At 39.9% G+C, this 23,087-nt stretch overlaps 1 protein-coding gene across 2 annotated transcripts in view; it reads left to right on the top strand.

Annotated features, from left to right (window-relative positions):
• LOC120413084 (1-phosphatidylinositol 3-phosphate 5-kinase) overlaps nucleotides 1-23,087 on the top strand; it is a 192,502-nt gene that overhangs the window by 58,601 nt on the left and 110,814 nt on the right. For both annotated transcript variants that reach the window (XM_052708872.1, XM_052708873.1), the window contains one exon: nucleotides 9,519-9,646. The gene's annotated coding sequence lies outside the window, so the exon portion shown is untranslated. The remainder of the gene's footprint in view (nucleotides 1-9,518; nucleotides 9,647-23,087) is intronic.

Raw genomic sequence — 23,087 nt, forward strand, 5'->3', positions numbered from 1 at the left:
AGGAAGTGGGGTAAAACGGGCTTTGAAGTTTGAGGTCCCAAAAACTTAAAAAATCTTAAAATTGCTCGCAATTCCGTAAAACTTCATCAATTCCAACTGAACGGCCCGAGCGGTTTAGGCTTTCAGGATTTTTGTGATATTTACTTGCAGAGTCAAAACAGATCAGTAAACATCACTTATTTGTCTATTACACTTTTTAAAGATTACATTTTTTTCGGTAACACGCTTAACTTTTACGCGCACGATCACATCACTTTGCATTAAGATCTTCGTCGAGCCAGTTCTCTATGTTGAAGCCAGACTTGCCCTCCAGACCTCTGCGCCGAGCCATGCCAGACCCGAACTCTGCTACGTCCCTGGTTGACTCCACGGCGGCTAAGTCCCGGCGGACTCTTCCCAGCGGCTAAGTCCCGGCGGACTCTTCACGGCGGCTAAGTCCCGGCGGACTGCGGCCTCCACCGCTAAGTCCGGCTGGACTGGGGCCTCTGCTACTGGTGGCTGCTGGCGTGTCCGGCTGGTCTGGGGCGTCTTCTGGAACTGGAACTGAACTGGAGTTGAGCTGGCTGGAACTGACTGGAACTAATTGGAACTAACTGGAACTAATTGGAACTAATTGCCCTCCTCAAGAATTTTGGGGTTTTTATAGTCAGTCCCCGAAAACTCTACTAAATTTTGTTCTACTAAAAGTGGTCCGTTTCGATGAGAAGCATCGATGAACCTCATGAATTAAATTATGCAGACCTCTGCAATTCTTCATGACTTTCCGTATGGTGTAGTGAGTACACCTCAAAATCGGAATCATGGGTTCGAACCATTGTCGTGAAACTTTAAATTATGTTTGGAATATCAAAATTATGTTCCTAAAACATTTTCAAAAATGTTGGTCAATAATGAGAAGGTCGAATTCTCCATTGAACGAACATGCCAATGAATTTGGTTAAGCCACACCCTCAATTTCCCCTGTGGAAAAACATCGCACATTCATAATTGAAAGCTTAACCATTTTTTTGATTGCCTAACAATTGGCGAAATTTAATAAAGGGCTTTTCAGGTGAGGATGATTCATGATCCACACCTGTACATAAGCTTAATTATTTGTCGCGCAACGCGAGTCGACGGGTAAAATTATTTATGCTTGCGTAAGCGCGCATGGTCAGAACTGTGGTGAGGTTCGAAAAATGGACAAATTTAATGATTTAAATTTGAGGTCGCTGCACAACTCTCTTAGATGCATTCGAAAGGTCTTTTGAAGCACTTCAAAATGTGCCATAGACATCCAGGATTGGTTCTACTTTTTCTCTTAGCTTTTGCAAATTACTGTCAAAAATGGATTTTTTTAAAACCTTAATATATTTTTGCAACAGCCTCCAACACCCATACTCCCATAGGTCAAAAGATAGGTAATTACATGGACTATAAGCCTACGGTGTTAACTTTTTGGCCAATCGCTGTTTTTCTCATAGTTTTTCGATTTTTCTAGAACAAAAATTTTACAACGTTAGTTTTTGCTCTGTAGGCCGCCATAGCGGCACTTTTTGGTCTCAATTTTATCATATTCGGAATCCTCGGACAATTTCACGTAAGTTAGAAGTATTGGAGTTGTAAATTTGATTGGAAAAAATGCCATTTAGAATGAATTAAAATATTTTTTAACAATTTGTTGGATCAGGGGTAAAACAGGTTTTCGCCTACTTGATACAGCATTTGACGTATTGATCACAGGGTAAATAAGATATATTTCTTTCTTTTTTTAATGAGTATTTAATTATTTTTTAAATTAAATTTACAACTCCAATACTTCTAACTTACGTGAAATTGTCCGAGGATTCCGAATATGACAAAATTGAGACCAAAAAGTGCCGCTATGGCGGCCTACAGAGCAAAAACTAACGTTGTAAAATTTTTGTTCTAGAAAAATCGAAAAACTATGAGAAAAACTGCGATTGGCCAAAAAGTTAACACCGTAGGCTTATAGTCCATGTAATTACCTATCTTTTGACCTATGGGAGTATGGGTGTTGGAGGCTGTTGCAAAAATATATTAAGGTTTTAAAAAAAACCATTTTTGACAGTAATTTGCAAAAGCTAAGAGAAAAAGTCGAACCAATCCTGGATGTCTATGGCACATTTTGAAGTGCTTCAAAAGACCTTTCGAATGCATCTAAGAGAGTTGGAATTGATGAAGTTTTACGGAAATGCGAGCAATTTTAAGATTTTTTAGGTTTTTTGGACCTCAAACTTCAAAGCCCGTTTTACCCCACTTCCCTTTGTCGTAGAGGGCTCATATTTGGCATGAGTTCATCTCATGTATAGACAAACAAACGCTGAAAGTTTCATCCAAATCGGAGCACCTCGATACGACCTCTAGAACAAACCGAGCAATATTTACAAATACTCCCTCTTAATGAAAAATGTATCGATATCTTTCAGTAGTGTTTTGTATGTTACCAGAATGTTTTTTTTAATCAGGAAGTAACTTTTACCATAGTTTATGACATTTGATCATTCTATTAATTTAAATGGAGAAAGGATTTTTCATGACAAGTACACGATTGCCATCAGTTTGGCTTACACGATTTTTCCAAGCCAACAGCATCTAATTCCAGCGTGCCTATAATGTTAGCAGGTCAGAACTTTGACATTCAATTAAAGCTAATTAAAAGCGTTTTCAACTGAAATCGAGTGATAAATAGCTCAATAATAAGTGAGCAAGCAAGTTTCTATCAAAAGTTTTGCATAATTAGTTGTTAAAATAGTGAAAATTAGCAAATTGGATGGAGTTAGGAGCGAGTGCTTAACCTGCCAAACATACGAGAATTTACCATACTTAGTGATTGTTTTTTTAAACCAGTAAGGTCTCAGGGTTTTTAACATATCCATTTTTATCGTTTGCTTAGATCGACCAAAATGAATCGTCTGTATAAATTTGAAAGATTTTAAAAGTTAAATCAGGAGGGAAAAGAGTTTCCATCTATATTTTTATTATTTAAAAACATTCAATCGAATAATAGGCATTTCAAGATCCTTAATTTAAATATTCATTTTGTTATTAAGAGGGTAGGGTAGTTATCAATGAGACACGGGGAACAATGATAAAATGGCTCTCACAAGACGTAGTTTCAACCAATCAGGCTCATATTTGGAGGAAAGGTGTGTCTACTAGATACACGTCTGCCATTACAGTGGCTTTGGTTATGGAAGATCCCTTGCAAAGTTATTCATACATGTTTGATTCTGGGATGTAAAAGTAAATTATGGACAAAAAATACATTTTCGCTTATAGGCTGCCATTAACACAAAAACTAACATTTCTCCAAATTTCTTTCGTCATTTCACATGGCATGAGTTGGGCTACAATGTCCTTTTATTAGGTTTGACCAAAATTTAGAATATACCCAGCATCCAGGGCTTTCTCATTGTTCCCCACTCATTTCAGCTCATGGGTAACAATGAGACACTTCGATTTTTCTTCATTAAACTTTTCAAAATCTATGGAAATCTTTCAAAACATGAATTGAAAGTGATTTTTGGCATATTTATTGAGTTTTAACTTCATTTAACAAAAAATATAAAGTTATTTGGTATAAATATATGGATTTTACAAAATTTCAATCCTTTTTAGTATAAATTTTGTTAATTGAAGTATCATATTGACAAAATTGCTTGAAAATGTTCAAAGCAAGTCACCTGCAATGAAACAATATATAAACATGATGTTTTACTAGAAAAGTATTGATTTTTGTAGAGTGTCTCATTGTTCCCCAGCTGTCTCATTGTTCCTGCCAAGTGCGTCTACAATGAAACAGTTGAATAACTCTGGCCGTAGGCGTCAGATTGATCTCATATTTTGGTCAATGTTAGAACAAATTAAAAGAAAGAAAATGCAACAAAAAGCTCTTTAAAACATGCTAATGAAAAAAATACAAAAATCGTTGAAGTTTAAAAACCAAAAGTGTCTCATTGATGACTACCCTACCCTACATGTAAAATTTTATATTTTTGAGCAGAATTTATTTTCAGAAAATGTCATTATTTTACGGTTTTTAAAACCTTAAAAAGGTGTGTATTTTACATGCTGGATTTCTTCTAAACTAAATCACTTTAATTGGCCCCATCATTCCACGACATAAACTTTAAGTGTTTTAATCGCAAATTTCAGTTGATTTGGATTGTTCAATTACAAGACATCATAGCACTCGGAAATAAACTTGATGTTTATAGGAAAACGCTTTGCCAGTTTGCTTTGTAACGATTTCCAGATTTAAATCATTAAATTTCGTACAGTCGACTCTCTGGCTGTCGATCTTCTCGATATCAATATTGCTCCATGTACCGATGAGTTCTTCAGTCCCTTCAAACTGCATACTTCGATTGTCTTTATTCCTCGATATTTTCTCTTGCTTGAAGGATCTCTTCCTCGACGGTCCCTTGGATTCTATTTGCTTTAAACATCTATTCCGGTTGTCAATAATTTTACTTTCTCATGGCTTGCATAGACATTTTTCTTTGAAAAACGAAGCTTTGAAGGGTGTTTGACATTTCTTTGTTTTTGTTTGCTGGACGTTGCCATGATTCTCTCCCATAGCTGGTTAGAAAGAAAAAACAAATTTCAATCGAGTCTTCATTTTGCATCGTTCTGTAAACTGATGCTTCTCTTCCTCGACGGTCCCTTGGATATTGACAACCAGAAAGTATTGTATTTTACCATTCTAAACTGGTATAAAGTTTAATTTGTGGTTAAGTATGTTTATGTTTTTGTCAATGTTATAGGTACATGCACCGCTAAAACTTTTAAAATTTGAAAATAAAAAAAAAACTTGTTTAGTTTGAACTATTGATGATACTTTTCCACACTTCAGCTGCTGTGATAAATTGTTACTTGAGACCTGGTGCTGAAAAGACAGATTGCATAACGTGATTTTCGAATGCTCCCACTACTCCAGCTGCACTACAACTGTGAACATAAACAAAATATAAGGCTATGTTCAAGCTCATATACATAGTTTTTGCTGCTAAAATGATCTGTTCAAAACATTTTTAGTCTGTTTGGTGTCATCCATAAAGTATGTCACGCAAAAATCGGCCAAAATTGATTTTTTCGTTGTAAAATGAAGTGTTTAGAGAGTTTTTGTTCATACACCGAACTTTAGGCGAACAAAAGAGGCCTTTTTCGATTACCGCGGGACAAAGAATTGCTTAGGAAGTGGGTGAAATTTTGTGAATTAAAAGAACAACCGTATGAATGTTCCATCATGACAGCGGAACTATTAGAATACAGCAATTCCATTTGAAAAGAGCCTAAACCGAAAAAAAAGTTCTCCGATCGGGCTCAAATTTTTCGGGGGTTCCTTGGCCAAAATAATTAGACCCATTTTTTTTTGTTCGTCCATTAGGGTGACCTACACCGTGCCAGGGTGGTTAAAAAAATAGCAATTTTCGTAATTTTTCGCAAAACTCACTTTTTTGAAAAAAAAAAATCATATCTCGGCGTCATTTCATCCGCTTTTAGCTGTCTTAGACGTAAAAGAAAGGTGATTATTTTGTCTATTTGGAAAAAAAATGGTAAAAAGTTGCAAAAATCTAGCTCAACATTTGAAAAAGTCGAATGAAAAATTGAAACGGCGTTTTGACCGTGTGTGGAACAAAGAGCCTATGTATGAAAATATTTTTATCGGATTCTTCAGAAATTTTACATAACATAAAATTTTTTTACATAACATAAAAAAACGATGTCGAACCGTACGTTTCCAAGATATGATTTTTCGAAAATAAAAACGTAAAAAAAATAAAAAATTTCGAAAGAAAACGAGAAAAACATTTTTTTTTTTATTACAATTGAGATAACTCGAAAATTTTGAATTTCTGTTACTAAACTGTAAAAAAAATTGGGCAGCATTTTATGGGAAATGTATTTAATTTATTTTTCGAATCGAAGGGCAATTTTTTCATCTACAGCCAAATTTTTCATTTCAAGATTTCGTGTTTTTCTAACATTGCCGGGTTATTTTTTATTTTTCAGAGTGAAATAATGTTCTACAAAGTTGTAGAGTAGACAATCACTAATTCAACTATCTACAATGAGATAGTTGAATAACTCTGGCTGTTGAGGTCGGATCGATATCATATTTTCAAAATTTTCAATATTTTTTCCAATTTGAACTACAATGTTGTCGATTCTGAAATAAATGTCGAAATTGTTTTTTTACGATTTTGGAAACATTTCATTGCTTACAAATTCGACATCAAAGAGTTTCCGGAATAACTTACAACATTTCTAGCTGTATACGTAACGTAAAAATTTTAATTTTTGACCTCCCCTCCTATCAAAAATGTGCAAAAAAAACCTGCAAATTCTGTAAAAATAGACTGTTGGTCAATATTTTAAATTTTTTTCAAGACATGATTTTTTTTCTATTTAAATGACATTACAAATAATTTAAAACTTAACAAAATCCTAAAACTCGAGAACCGCATCGATCAAACAAGCTGAGTACACAAAAGTTATTGATTTGAGTTGGGAAAACGATCCTGCATGCTTCATTAAGATCGGAACCGGTACAGCTTAAAATCGTATTATTTTGGTCGATTTGGCGTGGAAACCGTCATGATCATAGCTCAAAATATTGTTTACTCAAATGAATAATTCAGGAAATACATCAATTGATCCTTGGATAATCATGTATTTTAAACAACTCTTCGTACCACATTAGGATTTTTAACCAAATAGATTCAAGATTTAATGCTTTCAATGACCTTCACAAATCCCCAAAATTCGATTTCAAACCACCTAAAATCCACGTACATTTTGTTACTCATATTAAATACTCATATTTCATGAGACTCTCGCAATTAAATTTTACAAAATTTTGTGACTGTGAGTTCACGAAAAATTAAGACATTATCATTGACAGAAATAATTTGAAAGATAATTAGGAGTAAAATGAATAATGATCTCGTTTCTTCCTTCATAAATCATTCAATCCTACCTAAATTGCCAAATTACCGCAAAATTAGGGGACCAACAACAAGATCATGATTGGATTGTCACGTTGGTTGGCTGCTCCAAAAGGTGGTGTAAATTTTATTGGCAAGCAACACATTTTGCTGCAATCTCGGCTGCTGCTGCTGCTGCATCGTGGATGGCCACTTTATGACCACGGGCGAGGGGACAGAATCCAACGACGACGAAGAAGCTCCAATTGGATTTGTTGTGGCAATATTTTTCTCGTTCAACGGCGAAATCCATCTCCGTATCTTGCTCGAGGGCTATCCAAGGATTCGTTTGCTTTTCCAGCTACCCTCCGTTTTACACGAATGAACGAATTCAATTTGTGTTGGATTTATTTTTTTAAGTTCACCTCGATTTTATTATGAGCAGCATGTTTTACGAGCTTTGGGGAATGGTTGATCGGTTTGCTCTAGTTTAAAAGATGGGTTTTATTTGGTTTGATGCGGATTTCGAAGCATAATCCAAGATTTATGACATTTGAATGCATGAAAAACGAGATATTCTGCAATGGAATCAATTCATTTTATTATTCTATAATTTCTGTTTCAATTCAATTCTATTTCTGATATTAATTTCTTTAATAATCTCAAATTATTTTACGGTCACTGGAAACACCCACAAACCCATGCATATCTCGATAAGCAGTTCTTCGAATGGCCACTTCCTAATCAAACTGAAAGCCTTGACAGAAATTAGCCAGCCAGGGATAATTAAATTTGCTCAGCTCTTGACATCCCGGCGTTCTATGGTAACAACCCCCTAACCAGCTTCGAATGCTTTTACGTCAATGAAAATAACAAGAAGAGCTCACTGAAGGTAAAATTATACCTATCTGATCTTGTACCGGAGCTTGCCTTCCCAGAACAGCTTATTTATGGATACTTCCTTGCCGAGGCTGCTGGTGAAGTGCTGCACTTGCGTCATAATTTCACCTCCAAGGTAGTCCCAAGTTAAGCGGTCGTTCAAAAATTTCCGAGTAATTTAAAGTAAATATGCGCACCCAGTGGAAAAACAGAATTTATGAATAATCTTAGCAAAACGGCCCACATAAGAAACAAGTGAGGCGGAAAATTATTTTTCCTCGCCCTTCAACAGAAAACACATTATCTACTTAAAATGATTAAGTTTGGACTACAAAAAGGACTTTATTTATTTTTTAATCTGTATGTCTTGTCTCACTGAATTCTGGATTTTTATTTTTTCAAGCTAATTATTAAACATTTTGACTATTCAACTTTTCAACTTTTCAACTTTTCAACTTTTCAACTTTTCAATTTTTCAATGGCAAACAAATTGATGTAAATTTATCAAAACAAAAAAAAATAAAAAGAAAACATTGGAGAGTAGAAAAGTTGAAAAGTTGAAAAGTTGAAAAGTTGAAAAGTTGAAAAGTTGAACCGTTGAAAAGTTGAAAAGTTGAAAAGTTGAATAGTTGAAAAGTTGAAAAGTTGAAAAGTTGAAAAGTTGAAAAGTTGAAAAGTTGAAAAGTTGAAAAGTTGAAAAGTTGAAAAGTTGAAAAGTTGAAAAGTTGAAAAGTTGAAAAGTTGAAAAGTTGAAAAGTTGAAAAGTTGAAAAGTTGAAAAGTTGAAAAGTTGAACCGTTGAAAAGTTGAAAAGTTGAAAAGTTGAATAGTTGAAAAGTTGAAAAGTTGAAAAGTTGAAAAGTTGAAAAGTTGAAAAGTTGAAAAGTTGAAAAGTTGAACAGTTGAAAAGATGAAAAGTTGAAAAGTTGAAAAGTTGAAAAGTTGAAAAGTTGAAAAGTTGAAAAGTTGAAAAGTTGAAAAGTTGAATAGTTGAAAAGTTGAAAAGTTGAAAAGTTGAAAAGTTGAAAAGTTGAAAAGTTGAAAAGTTGAAAAGTTGAAAAGTTGAAAAGTTGAAAAGTTGAAAAGTTGAACAGTTGAAAAGATGAAAAGTTGAAAAGTTGAAAAGTTGAAAAGTTGAAAAGTTGAAAAGTTGAAAAGTTAAGTTTTAACTTTTAAACTTTTCAACTTTACTACTTTTCCTTTTTTTCTTTTTTTTTGTTTTGATAAATTAACATCAATTTGTTTGTCTTTGACTTTTAAGACATTCTTCTTTCATTTTTTTCATCGCTTTTTATCATTTTCTTCATACATATTCCAATAAAAATAATCAGTAAAAATATCAATTTGTCCAACGGTCCCATCATGTGCTCGTGAGACACGTGCTTTCCATAATATCGCCTCGGGGAATAGGCAAATGAATCTTCAAGATGGGATCATCGTTCGTTTCCTCCCCTCTCCCCCCATGCCATTAAGGTACACCTTTATCGATTTATATAGATCAGTGGCCACTTTAACACTGATACAGATAGGCGGTCCGCCCCGGTACAAAAGTGGCATCACGTTCTGCATACATTATCACACACCAAAGTGCTTTGTCGAAGAGGTCCTGCAGATTTATGCTTCATGGTTTCGACAATTTTTTATCCCATCTCAGTGCTGGCAAGCTTCTTGTTGTAATCTAATAAGCAATTCCATTTCCTCGTTGCAGATTGTTGCTGAAAGCCTCCATCTCGGATGGCAGCTCGGTGGTGTTGAAGATTCTTTTGGAAAGCAAGAAAGTGAGTCCAAAGAAGGTGACCTCACGCAGCAAAAAAGACAACCTCGAATTCTTCAAAGGTAAGACATTTTAACCAGTTTTTGGTGGTGCGCAGTAAAGGTCATCGAACCTGCTGCTGCAAACTGGTTGCAATCTTGGCTTACACTGGTGGCAATTTCGTGTGTCCCTTTAAAGGCGGAGGTCCCTGCAAGTCAATTATCTCATCGTTTTTCGATGCTTTTGGTTGGGGTTATTCGATTCAGCTGCGGCTTCGCATAACTCAGAGCTGGGCGTCAATTTTGGGGTTTTATTACGGGGTGGAACCTGCTCGAAGAGAAAAATCTTCCAACGACTCGGGACATGCTGCATGAGACGGTGGTGACGATGTGATTGCCAAAAAAGATCAAATTTGGGTGTAAAAAAGAAGACGAGTCCGGTGAAGATGGTGTTCTGTTGCACTGAAAGCTCAATATTGTAACATTGCATCGTCAGCATTTAGAGGTCCAATCTTCAATGTCTCTCAGACAATTTGATAGCAAATTTACTGAACTTTAAAAAAAAAATATTTTCAGAGATGGTCACTCATGGTCACTATTTTTAAAAATCGAAATATTGCAAATATTTCGCTAAAATCAAACTTTCGGTGGCTATATCTTGAAAACGGAGCGCTTTATCAAAAAATCTGTAAAGTACTTTTCGATTGCAAATTCAATTTTACATAATAAATAAGGTCAAAAATTTGTTGCATTTAATTTAGTTTTTTTTTTCAAAAATCACTATTATTTCAAAATTCATAACTCGCAGCAGATTTTTTACCATACTTCTCTATGGATCAAAAGCTGCGGGTTTGTGTCCTCTAAAACATATAAAAAAATCTCGAAAATCAAAAATACGTATTTTGGGAAATTGAGTTTTTGTGAAAAAAAAGTTAATAACAAAATCGGCAAAAAGAATCCATGTACCTATTTTTTCTCAATAGTCCTCAACAATACATACATCTTTGCCGAAGACACCAAATTGATAAGAAAATTCACTCAAAAGTTACAGCTGTTTAAATATTTACGTACCATTTTTGTATGGACAGCTGCCATACAAAATGGAGATATGTATGGAGACATTTATGGGTAAACCAAAGACACAAAAAAGCTTTTTTGGTCATAGGGAAGGCCCCACAAATTTTGAGCCAAATAAAAAAATACAAATAAATTTCATTTCCGGTTTTGGTAGAGAATTGCTTTCATTTGTAAAATGATTTTTATATTTTTTTGAAATGAAGGTTCATTTAAAACCTTTTTATGCCATTTTTTTTATTTTTGTAAATCCAAAACAAATTGTTTATCCATATTTTGATCCCCTTTATACGACACAAATATTTTACTCAAAAATCTTTCTAATAGCAACGTTTCAATGTGAGCGACTTACTACCTTACTTTGTACTTAGAATGAAAGTTTGATAACGAAAAACGAAACGAATGCTTGGCTACGATCTGATTCAGGCAGACAAATTATTGTTGACATCGAATGAATGAGGCTGTTGTCTTTCAAAATTTTCGTCACTTTACCGTAAACATGTTTTTTCGCTAATTTTGAATTTAACCCTCTACTGTCCAAATTTTTTTCGATTTTTTTTATTTTTCCCGTGTTTAGGAGGTCATTTTGAGCAACTTTTGTTCTACGAAAAACTATACTTCTCTTGTTTTATGTTTTTCTTGTTTCATTTTTAGTATTTTAATTTGCATTTATCTTGTTAAGTTTATGTTTGTTTTTGGTAGTATTTGGCCTACACAGAAAAAAATTGTGTAAAAATGGAAGCTTTAAAATGGAATGTTGAAAAAAGGAATGTGTAATTTTACATCTGTTTTAGACGAATTGCGGCTGGAAATTGAGCCTAACATATTTCACTCTTAAAATGTTTATTATTTCGACGGAAGGTGCAATTTTTCGTCTTTTATGATGCAATATTGCACAAGATAGTTATCGCACCTCAACTTCGGAAGACAGCAAATTTTACAACTGTCAAAAGTTGTTGTTGTGAATGTTGGAGGAAGTTGCTGGTCTTCGCGTCTGAGAGTTTGGGCCGCTAGGGCAAACAATCGTGGCAGATTCCGCGGCCGTCGTCGTGTGCGTGTGTAACCGTGTGTTTTGGTGCTTCTTCTGATCCAGTTGGAGGAAGTTGCCGATTGCCGCGACCTGGAGTTCGGGCCGTCCGGGGCAACCGAAATCTGTTGCAGATTTTGGTCCGATTGGAAGAAGTTTCCTGAGCCGCATTCGTAGCCGATTCCGTCGCTGTCGTCATCATTTGAAGTGTGTGCGTGTGTGCGCGTGTTTGGTGATTCATCTGGTTCGGCTGGAGGAAGTTGCCGGTCGTCGCTTCCGGAAGTTAGGCGGCTCGGGCGACCAATATTCGCGGCAGATTCCATCGTCACCTGAAGTGTGTGTTTGTGTTTGTGTTTTGATGATTCTTACGGTCCAGTGAGAGGAAGTTGCCGGTCGTCGCGTCCGGGTGTTTGAGCCACTCCGGCGTTCAACATTTGTGGCAGATTCCGTCGACGTCGTCTGCGTTAGAAGTGGATACGTGTGTGTGCGTGTTTTGGTGCTTCTTCTGGACCGCTTGGAGGATATTGCCAGCCGTCGCGTCCGGGAGTTTGGGACGCTCGGGCGTCCAACATTCGTGGCAGATTCCGTCGATTGGCATCACAACTGGTCGCCGCGACAATCATTCTGCCAACCAAAAACCGAGGACAACGAGGGCTTAGATAAGTATTTTTTTTTTTTCTTATGAGCATGACACTTTGTTAAAATTTTTGTAATTTTTCAGGTGAATATATCAAGTGTGATGATATCTCATGGCACTTTTGACTGCTGCTTGCATCATTTTGTTGGGTAAGTAATTTTCTATATTTAGTTTTTGTTTTTTTTTTTCTTTTTATTCACTTAACTGTTATCTGGATGAATCGGGACAAAACAATTCCACTCAATTTCCAAATTACAAATAATTTTAGAATTTTAGTATTTTTGGATTTTTGGATTTAAGAATTTTAGAATTTTAGAATTTTAGAATTTTAGAATTTTAGAATTTTAGAATTTTAGAATTTAAGAATTTTAGAATTTTAGAATTTTAGAATTTTAGAATTTTAGAATTTTAGAATTTTAGAATTTTAGAATTTTAGAATTTTAGAATTTTAGAATTTTAGAATTTTAGAATTTTAGAATTTTAGAATTTTAGAATTTTGGAATTTTAGAATTTTAGAATTTTAGAATTTTAGAATTTTAGAATTTTAGAATTTTAGAATTTTAGAATTTTAGAATTTCAGAATTTTAGAATTTTAGAATTTTGGAATTTTAGAATTTTAGAATTTTAGAATTTTAGAATTTTAGAATTTTAGAATTTTAGAATTTTAGAATTTTAGAATTTTAGAATTTTAGAATTTTAGAATTTTAGAATTTTAGAATTTTAGAATTTTAGAATTTAGTATACAGCTTTTCTTGCCTGAGTTCTCCGCTATTACCAATGGGATTGGTCTATCAAAATGTTTTGGCTTAATCTGATTTGCAGCTGAATTATATTTTTTTATAACATTGGTTTGTAATAAATGACCATTTAAACAAAACGGAGTTTGGGGGCATGTACTGAGCTTCAGATTGCTAAAAACATAATTTTTATGTTTCAAAAAATATTATTAGCCGAAGTGCCTCGATAATCTATTAAAAAAAAATTCAAACATTTCGGAAGTAAATTAAAAACAAATTTCTGTAACAACTTCTAGAAAAAAAAATAAATGAACTAAACGCAAAAAAAAATTTTGTTCCTAATAATATTTTTTCGGCTCAGCGCCACCCATTTTGTACCACGCCACCGGCCTCTTCCACACCAGCGCTTGTATGACCATTTTGATCGCTAGCATGCCCTCCGTTCAGGAACCCACGGAGGTCGTCGACGAGAACGATATAAAAGTGGTTCCCGGATGTCCGATGGTAAGTTGGGTCATCTAGGTCAACAAGCTGATTTAGTTGGACATGCCCCAGCAGACCCCATCAAGCATTCTGCCGTTCATTTCGTTGAGCACTCCGATGACCACCGGTGCGGTCCCGGATCATAAGTGTGTCGTCGTTTGTCCCATGGGACTCCCATGCACTGCAAAGAAGAAAAACAAGAATCGACCCAGCTGCAGCCATGGTGGCCAATGGAACCTGTCCGAACGGGACCTAAATCTTCCGCCACCACCGCCCCTGGACCAGATACGCAAGTTCTTGGTAAAAAACAACAGGACGGCGTTTGTGAGGGCAAAAATCAGAATAAAGATTGTTCGAAATATGGTTTGTTTATGTTTTCCACAGGCAATGACAGTTCGATATCTATCCTTCCAATTCAGCAGAAAATGACTAAAATGACACATTTTTAGATTCAATTTTCCACATTCATCGGTAATTTTCGTCATTTTCTTGGGTAAATTTTCACCTTATATGTGGTAAATTTTCATCATATATGAGGTAATATTGGACATTTTTAGAGGTAAAATTAAACCTTTTTTCTGACATAAAAGATGTACCCCTTCCCAGATGTAATATTACCACGTTTTTTTTTTCTGTGTACTCTACCACCTCCTATCATTACATTTTGACTATCTAATTTTTTCATGTTTTTACAGTAACTTTTTCAATTTTTTGCCTGTTTTTCACATTTTCTGCTTTAAAATGGAACCATTATCATTTAAATTGTAAATAAATGCGTAGAGGCATAGTCTGGGGCACTAGAAAAATTACTGCATACTTCTTTTTACTTAAAATATAGGAAATGTTAGTAAAAAACACAGCCAAAGTTGACCCCTAAAAAAATTACATTTTTTAAAACATTGGCAAAGTCACATAAAACAAGTCAAACTTCCAACCTTAAAATTTTCCAAAATTTTAAAAGTTCTTCTTTCCAATGCTTTTTGAAGATCAAAAATTGGTTGAAAAATTTATTTTTGGCGATTTTTTAAATCGAAGCCCGTCTAGAGGCATGGTTGGGTTGTAGAGGGTTAAAATGTTAAAACCTGGCTTATAGTTTAATTTTTTTTAACTGTCGGAAAATAATTTCGAAACGATTTTTCATTTGCTACACTTAATTTAAAGATAAACATATTTTGGTCAGATTTCATGTCAGTATTTTTAATATTAGAAAACATAAAATTTCCATAAATATACAAGCACATTCAACTAATTCCCATTCTCAACCTAAACAATAAATCTGTTTGTGATTGGGCTTGGGCGGAAAAGTTCCGGAATGAAAACACACTCGCGATTTCTTTAAAAACTAAAAAACTTTATTCGCGTCTTCACTCTTAGAACTCGTGGACTGTAATGCTGCTCGTCGTTGTTGCTGCGCGCTGAGCGCGCGCTTTTCTCTCTCTCGTTCTCTCTCCACAACTCTCCGCTAACGGCGCGCGTTTCTCGAGGGGTTCGTCGATGTGTTTGACTGGGCGATCGTAGCAGGCTTGGGGCTGGACACTGCACAAATTTTCACTTTACTTCAAAACTTCAAACAATTCGGTAGCAAGACCGAACATCCTCCCGCCGGCGAAGCGGCAACTCAAGACTCGATCGGAAGCGGAGAAATCTTCGAGATGGGGCGCCGGAAGCTTGAATCTGCAGTCTTCAAGTCCACAACCCTCACTGCTCCGTCCTCCCCTGGGTGAGTTTTGATGATCACGGCGAGCTTCCAGGTTTGTGGCGGCAAATTGTCTTCCCGCAAGAGAACGACCATGCCTTCCTTCACGTTTGGGGTCCGGGTGGACCACTTCGCTCGATTCTGCAGCTGGGTGAGGTACTCGGCGGACCAACGCTTCCAGAAGTGGTCTCGCATGGCCTGTAGGTGCTTCCAGCGGCACCTCAAGTTTCGATTGTCGTCGTGCATTGGCTCCGGGACTGCAGTCAGCTCTCTGCCGATGAGGAAATGGCCGGGGGTTATGGCAGTCGATTCCGTTGGGTCACTGCTGTGAGCGAAAAGCGGCCGAGAGTTTAAGATCGCCTCCACCTGCGTCAAGACGGTGGCGTATTCTTCGAAGCTGAGTGGCGTCTTTCCAAGAACTCGTTTGAGGTGAGTTTTGACACTCTTTACTCCGGCCTCCCAGTATCCACCAAAGTTTGGGGCTCTTGGCGGAATGAAGTTCCATTCGATTTCTCGTGGCTCACAGAACTCATTTATCTCTTTCAGCGTTTGTTTCTCCTTGAAGAGCCGCACCAGTTCCTTCAAGTCCTTGTTAGCGCCAACGAAATTCAGACCGTTGTCGGACAGCATTCGGCAGGGGTATCCTCTGCGGCTCGTGAAGCGACGAAGTGCGGCCAGAAAGGCCTCCGAGGTCAGGTCGGAAACCAGCTCTAGGTGGATGGCCCTCGTCGTCATACAGATGAACACGGAGATGTAGGCCTTCACAACGGCGGGACGCCGAATTCCGTACTTGATGTACACCGGTCCAGCGAAGTCTACTCCGGTAGACTCGAACGGTGCCGACGGGACAACTCGGCACTCTGGCAGATTTCCCATCAGCTGGTGCGATTCACTCGGGTTGGAACGAAAGCACGTCACGCACCTGCGCGTGACTTCTCGTACAGCGGATTTCCCGTTGATCAGCCTGGTATGCTGCGCCAAACGGACCAACGCCTTGAGGGACCGCCGAAGCTCTCCAATCGTCAGATGGTCCGACACGACTCTGTTGTCCTTGCGGCGGCAGTTGTCTACGAACCGGAGCACGAAGCCAAACACCCTCTGGAGTTTTCGAAAGCTGCTGATTTTGGTAAGAACGGGGAAGTCTTCCAACGTTAGCGATAAAAGTGGTGCACTGGCTACGACGGGTTTGAGCTCGGGGATTTCTTCGTCTGGCAACTCAGGTGGGCTCTCGGCTTGGTAGTTTGGTTGGCCTAGTAGAACTAGTCCGTGCCTCCAGAGATTGTCCTTCTTCAGCTCTCTGGCCGGCTTTCCTCGGGAAACAATGTCTGCAGGGTTCTCCTTCGATCTGACGTACTTCCACGTGAACTGGTTGGTTAGGGCGACGATGTCGGCAACTCGATTCTTGACAAAGGATCCTGACAGCTGGTGTAGGTCCTTTTTCAACCAGGCAAGGACAATCTGGCTGTCAGACCAGAGGACGATGTCGTCGAAATCCATCTTCACTGCTTCGATTACCTTCACCATCAGTTCCGCCAGAAGCTTCGCCGCACAAAGTTCCAGTTTCGGGATGGTGATCTCCGGTGTAGGTGCGTTCCGGGATTTGCTGCACAGCAGGTGCATGGTGACCGAGCCGTCGGAGTTCACGCACCGCAGGTAAACACTTGCGCCGTAGGCTCGCTTGGACGCGTCGGCGAAACCGTGCAGCTCTCTGCGCACGGCGTTTGTGCTGTTGACCAACCGTGGGAAGCTTATCTCCGACACTTGACGTAGAGAACTCCGAATCTCGATCCACCGTTGCAGCAACTTTCCTTGAACCGGCTGATCCCAATCTAGGCCCTTTGCCCAGATGTCCTGTATCAGCAACTTTGCTTCCACGATCACGGGGGAGATCAAACCGAGTGGGTCGAAGATCCTGGCAACCGTCGATAAAATCAGCCGCTTTGTGGTTGGAAAATCGTCGAAGGATGTGTCCATGCTTGAGCGAAACAGAAACTGGTCGGTTTCGGGTTCCCACAGTAACCCCAACGTCTTCACGGTTTGATTGACGCTAGAGTGCAGTATCTCCGCTCGCTTCTCCCACTCGACCTTGGGCACCAAATCCAGTAGCTGCTGCGAGTTTGAACACCACTTATGAATGGGAAACCCACCTTTGCTGAGGATTCCCCTGAGCTCGTCGATAGCTTGTGCAGCCTCTTCCAACGTCTCGAATCCACACAGACAATCGTCCACGTAGAAACTCTCTTTCAGTAATTTAGCGCCGATGGGAAACTCCTTCTGTTCGTCTTCTGCCAGCTGGACCAGAGTGCGAGTAGCCAGGAAGGGTGCCGACGCCGTTCCGTACGTGACCGTGCTCAGACCATACACCTTGAGTGGGTCAGTGGGCTTCTCTCGCCAGAAGATTCGTTGGAAGCTCGAGTGGTCTGGGTCGATGCGAATTTGCCGATACATTTTGGAGAGATCGGCACTGAAGACATACGGACAGAGGCGGAAGCGCAGTAGGATGGCGAACAGACTGTCTTGAACCGGGGGACCAACCATCAGCAGATCGTTCAACGATGTTCCAGACGAAGACTTGGCGGACGCGTCAAATACCACACGCAGTTTGGTTGAGGTGCTCGACGGTCGCAATACCGCGTGGTGCGGCATGTAGTAGGCCTTGGTCCCAGGTTTGTCCTTAGTCTCATCCACCAGCTCACAGTGACCCAACTCTTCGTATTCCCGCAGGAACTTCGAATACTCGTGCTTGAGCTCAGGATCCTTCTCCAACCGCCGTTCCAGGAACAAGAATCGCCGCAATGCCATTGAACGACTCTCGCCCAACTCAACCACATCTTCTTTGAACGGCAGACCAACGACGTAACGCCCAGTGACGTCCCGCTTGTGGGAACGCTGGTAGAACTCTTCACATGACTCTTCTTCGGACGACAGGGTAGGACTGTCGGGGACCTGCTCCATCTTCCAGAACTGCTGGACCGCACTGTTGAGATCTTCGAGCGAGAGAACGTTGCAGCTCAACGTTTGGACAGCGGAGAACCCCTTCGAGCGAGCCCCCACTATCACCCAGCCAAATTGTGTCTCCCGCAGCTCCGGAAATCCAGGACCAAGTTTGCGTTTGCCACTCTTCATGGCACTCCAGAAGTGTTTGGCCCCCAGAAGGAGGTCTACCTCCCCAGGGACGAAGAACGAGGGATCCGCCAGCTGAATCCCGGATGGAAGTTCCCAGGAGGAAACGTCCTCCAGCACGGTTGGTAGATTGCTGGTTACCTCCTCCATGACCAGGCAGTCCACAGTGGCCCGGAAATCGTCGTACTTGGATTGCAAGGATACGCTTACCTCGTGAGTGATGTTGCTGCGCTTACCGTTCACACCGACGACTACAGTGTTTACCGCTCTTGTAGGTAGATCCAGCTTCGCGGCAAAGCCAGCACGAATGGTGCTAACCTGCGAGGCGCAGTCCAGGAGGATGCGACACTGATGCTCTACGCCGCTGTTGTCCACTACCTGCGCGATGGCTGTCATCAGGAACACCTGGGAGTCTTGAGGCTGGTTGCAAACACACGACGTTGCGGATGATCCACTTGGTAGCGGCTCCACGGACTCGGGCTTTGGTGACACGTTCGGCTTCGACTCCTCCTGCTTGGGCGCCGACTGGGCGTGTGACGATCTGGCTGGCTGAGCGTTCTCGAAGTGCAGCAACGTGTGGTGGCGCTTCTCACACTTTCTGCAGGAGTTCTTCGACCTGCACTCTTTGGCGCTGTGCCCCTTCTGCAGGCAGTTGAAACACAGTCGGTGCGCCTTCACCTTTTCGGTTCTCTGGTTGGTTGATAGCTTGGCGAAATCGGGGCAACTGAAGTTAATGTGATCGCCGGCGCAGAAGTCGCACTGCGTGGATGCCTTCTCTGTTGTCGTGGCCGCGTGTGACTTGTACGACGTCATTTTTGGCGCCGCAGTAGGTTTTGTTTGTGGACTCTTAGTTGACGCACTTGCAGCCTCGCACCGCTCCAACACGTTGCACTGCGCCTTGAGGTAAGCCACGGTGTCCTCGTAGGTTGGCAACTCACCGCGAGCGAGCGTCGACTCCCAATTCTTGCGCGTTCCCTTGTCCAGGGCTTCCGACAGTAGATTTACTACCATCAACTCCGACACTCCGGTCAGCTCTTGACCGTGGTACTCGAGGTTCGCGACGTGCCGCGTGCACTCGTCCAGTAGCTCTTTCAGCTCCTTGTACGACTCCTTGGTCATCTTTTTGAGATTGAGGAGGCCACGAATGTGGGTATCCACGATGATCCGCAAGTTCTCGTATTGCTCCTCCAGCATGTTCCATGCGTGCTCGTAGTTGTTGTCGTTGATTGTCTTCGCGTCGATGAAGCCGGCAGCCGAACCAACGAGAGCCTTGTCGAGGTGGTACAACTTGATTGCGTCGGAGTCTCGCGATCGGCTCATCAGGTCGAGAAACATCGACTTAAATTTCGGCCAATTCTCGTACTTGCCGTCGAAGCTCGGCATCGGAACTTTCAGCGGCTGCTGCTGAAAGACGACTTTCTCTTCTTGCCGGGCCGGAGCTGCTTGCGCCAAGGACACGGTCTCCAGGACGGTCAGCACCACCGCGTAGTGCTCCTCGAATTTGTTGCAGTTGTCCATGTGGTCCTGCACCTGCTCATCATCGACCAGATCCAGTATCTGGTCGTGGTAGAAGTGCCACTCCGAGTAGTAGTTGTTGAGCTGCTTCTGGAACACGAGCAGCTGCGCTGGGGTTAGGTCGTTTCCGATCGTGTCGACGGTTTTCTTGGTGTTGGTCACCTTCGCCATCGCTTGGCCACGCTTCCGGACAAGCAACTTCACTTTGTTCGCCACCTCATCGTCCTCTTTGTTTTTGGCGCTTTTTGCGCTCTTCACGCTCTTTGCGCTTGCCGCGCTCGAAACCACCGACATTGCTCAATTGAAGAATACCACCAAGAAGAAAACGAACGCAAACTGGTTGCCGTTCACCACCACACTTTGAGCAATGCCGGGACCACTTTTCACTTGCTGGGCTGTAGCCGCTTTTCCTTTCGCAGGAACCACTTTTTTTGCCCTTTTTCTCACAAGACGCTCCAAGTAGCCATCTTGTTTTCACTCGACCAGTCTCGAAAAGTTTTCAGGCCGCCATCTTTGTTTGCACTTTTGTCCTCACTTTTTCACCACGGCTTCCGCCGGATTCCGGAAGATTTCCGTCCAACCCGTGCTCGCGGAACTTATCCGGTTCGGAACGGACCAAATGTTTGTGATTGGGCTTGGGCGGAAAGGTTCCGGAATGAAAACACACTCGCGATTTCTTTAAAAACTAAAAAACTTTATTCGCGTCTTCACTCTTCGAACTCGTGGACTGTAATGCTGCTCGTCGTTGTTGCTGCGCGCTGAGCGCGCGCTTTTCTCTCTCTCGTTCTCTCTCCACAACTCTCCGCTAACGGCGCGCGTTTCTCGAGGGGTTCGTCGATGTGTTTGACTGGGCGATCGTAGCAGGCTTGGGGCTGGACACTGCACAAATTTTCACTTTACTTCAAAACTTCAAACAATTCGGTAGCAAGACCGAACAAAATCAATAAAACTGATGAAAACTGTAATTTTCTGTTTTCCATTATTTATAAATTTCAATAAACTCATCAAAAACTAAAAAAAAAGTATAAATTGAAATAACGAGCCATAGTTTCCACATTTGCATGGAAACATTGTTTTAAAATGCATTGTTCACTAGTTCAGTTATTGAGCAATCATGAGTTTAAAAAATATGCTAAAAAAACTTTTTCCGGTAATGTTGATGTACATGGGATGTACAGGGGAATTCATTTTAAATTGATATCAGTTGATTGCACTTAATTTGAAAATGTGTACTTTTTCCAAAAAATATTTAAAAAAATCGAGTGAATGACCCATAGGGTTAAAGTTCCCCTAATAAAATCAACAACAACAACTACATTTTACAAAATCACTTAACTTGGTATCTAAAAGGATAAACCTACAAGCAAGGGTCCTGATTTTCAGTTCAAAGATCTGTTGAGGTGAAAAGTCATTGATTGTGATTGGACACTCAATAATATTTTAATTGAAAAATTGTACATGGAAAAGAAAATCTGAATAAATATAAATTTAAAAATAAAGTAAATAAATAAAAAAAAGTTCAAAGATCAGAAATCACTCAACCATCGCCGAGCGAATCTTTGTCGACTAGAGCTCGCAACCAGTCGCGAGCAACACTACACTCAGGTTGCCAGCGACTTGCTCAATCACTTCTCCCAGTGACACAAATAGGGGAACTATACCCTTTCTCAGCCTATTTCTATTATCGGCCTATCAGCACTTTGATCATGGATTACAGCTTTCATAAAGTGTTTTTAACTGTTCCAAAGTAATAAATACCTCAAACAAAAGTGAGCAAGCAACTCTCCATTGTTAATACATCTGAAAATGTTGATTTAATAGCGGAAATCGGCAAAAGTGATGAGAATTGGTCGAACGGCTTAGAGTGATTAAAATGGGCATATTTCCCCTACTTCATGAATTTCTTCGCCCACTCCGTCCGTCGACCCGAGTCACACACGAGTACGTTCAGAGAGGAGAGAATCTAACAACATGCCAGCTCAGCGCTCTTTTGGCCTACCAGCGCTCTTTTGGCATGGTGGAAATTGCTTGTAAATGTGTCTTTGATGTCGTGTAATCAACAAATTTGCAAAACATTTTTTATAACATAGATTTTAAGCAGTTTATTACCTGAGTAAAACAAAGCCGATTGCAAACTATTTCGACTCAGCGACTGAGCGACATAACGCAATCGGTCTCTCTGAACCATTCGCTGTACTACCCGATTGAAGTGAGAGGGAGAGCAAAAACTGAGTATTCTGTAACGATTGGTGTGAAAGCGACAAACACTAGGAAACGGTCAGAGCAGTTTATTGTCGCTTTCAATTTGTGGTCGCGAGTGAATGAGTAGTTTTGGAGCAATCAGGACCCTTGCATACAAGAAAAACAAAATGAAAACTCAGTTATTTAACAATGCATACAATTCGAAAACAAATTTGAGGTAGCTTTTTTCATACATTGCTCATGTTTAAAAAATCTCACAATAGATATTTGTAGAGTTTTTTTAATTTTAACAATATTTTTTGTCTCCTTATTTTTGGAAAAATATTAATATGAGAGGTAGATAAATTCTGAATAATATTTGCATTGTTTTAATTCTAAAATTTTAAACTTTTAGTGCCCAAACTACAGGTCATCATCACCACACCATCAAAACATGCAAAACAAAAACAGGTCTGAAAAAGCGGTCAAGCAACCATCCCCACGAGAAGCTGAGCAGGGGTATTAACTCATCTTGGCCGGTGTCGTCCTGCAATGGACAGAGACTCTGGTCGGGGCAAGGACAATGCCATACTTTGGGCAAAGTTTGTGTACAAAAAGTAATGATATGTTTGCGAGTGCTGCTGCTGTTGACGAAGTTGTGTTATGATAAGTTGGTTTAAAGTTCGATCACCTTTATTGAGACTTTTAGAGTGGGTAGATTTGTGTTATTCTTCAATGATTTTTTAGGAATTGAAACTAATTTTATATTCAAATTGAATTTAGAAGCATTCATTCCATTTCAATGAAGCGGAACGGCGAATTTACCGTTAAAATTAATTCACGAATCTTAAAATATGATAAACCCCGGGCTCGTGGGGCACATGATTCAACGGTAAATTCGCAATTTACCTAAAAGGGATATCATTATCCCACCGAAGACGTAATTAATCAGCGTCTGTAAATTCGCCGGAAGCAAAAAGTATAAACGCTAATCCAAAGTTGCAAGCTGGTTTCCGAAAGGGTTCCTGGACGGAAAGGTGGCTGCTTCTGGC

Source organism: Culex pipiens, chromosome 2 (genome assembly GCF_016801865.2).
Source record: "Culex pipiens pallens isolate TS chromosome 2, TS_CPP_V2, whole genome shotgun sequence".
NCBI lineage: Eukaryota > Metazoa > Arthropoda > Insecta > Diptera > Culicidae > Culex > Culex pipiens.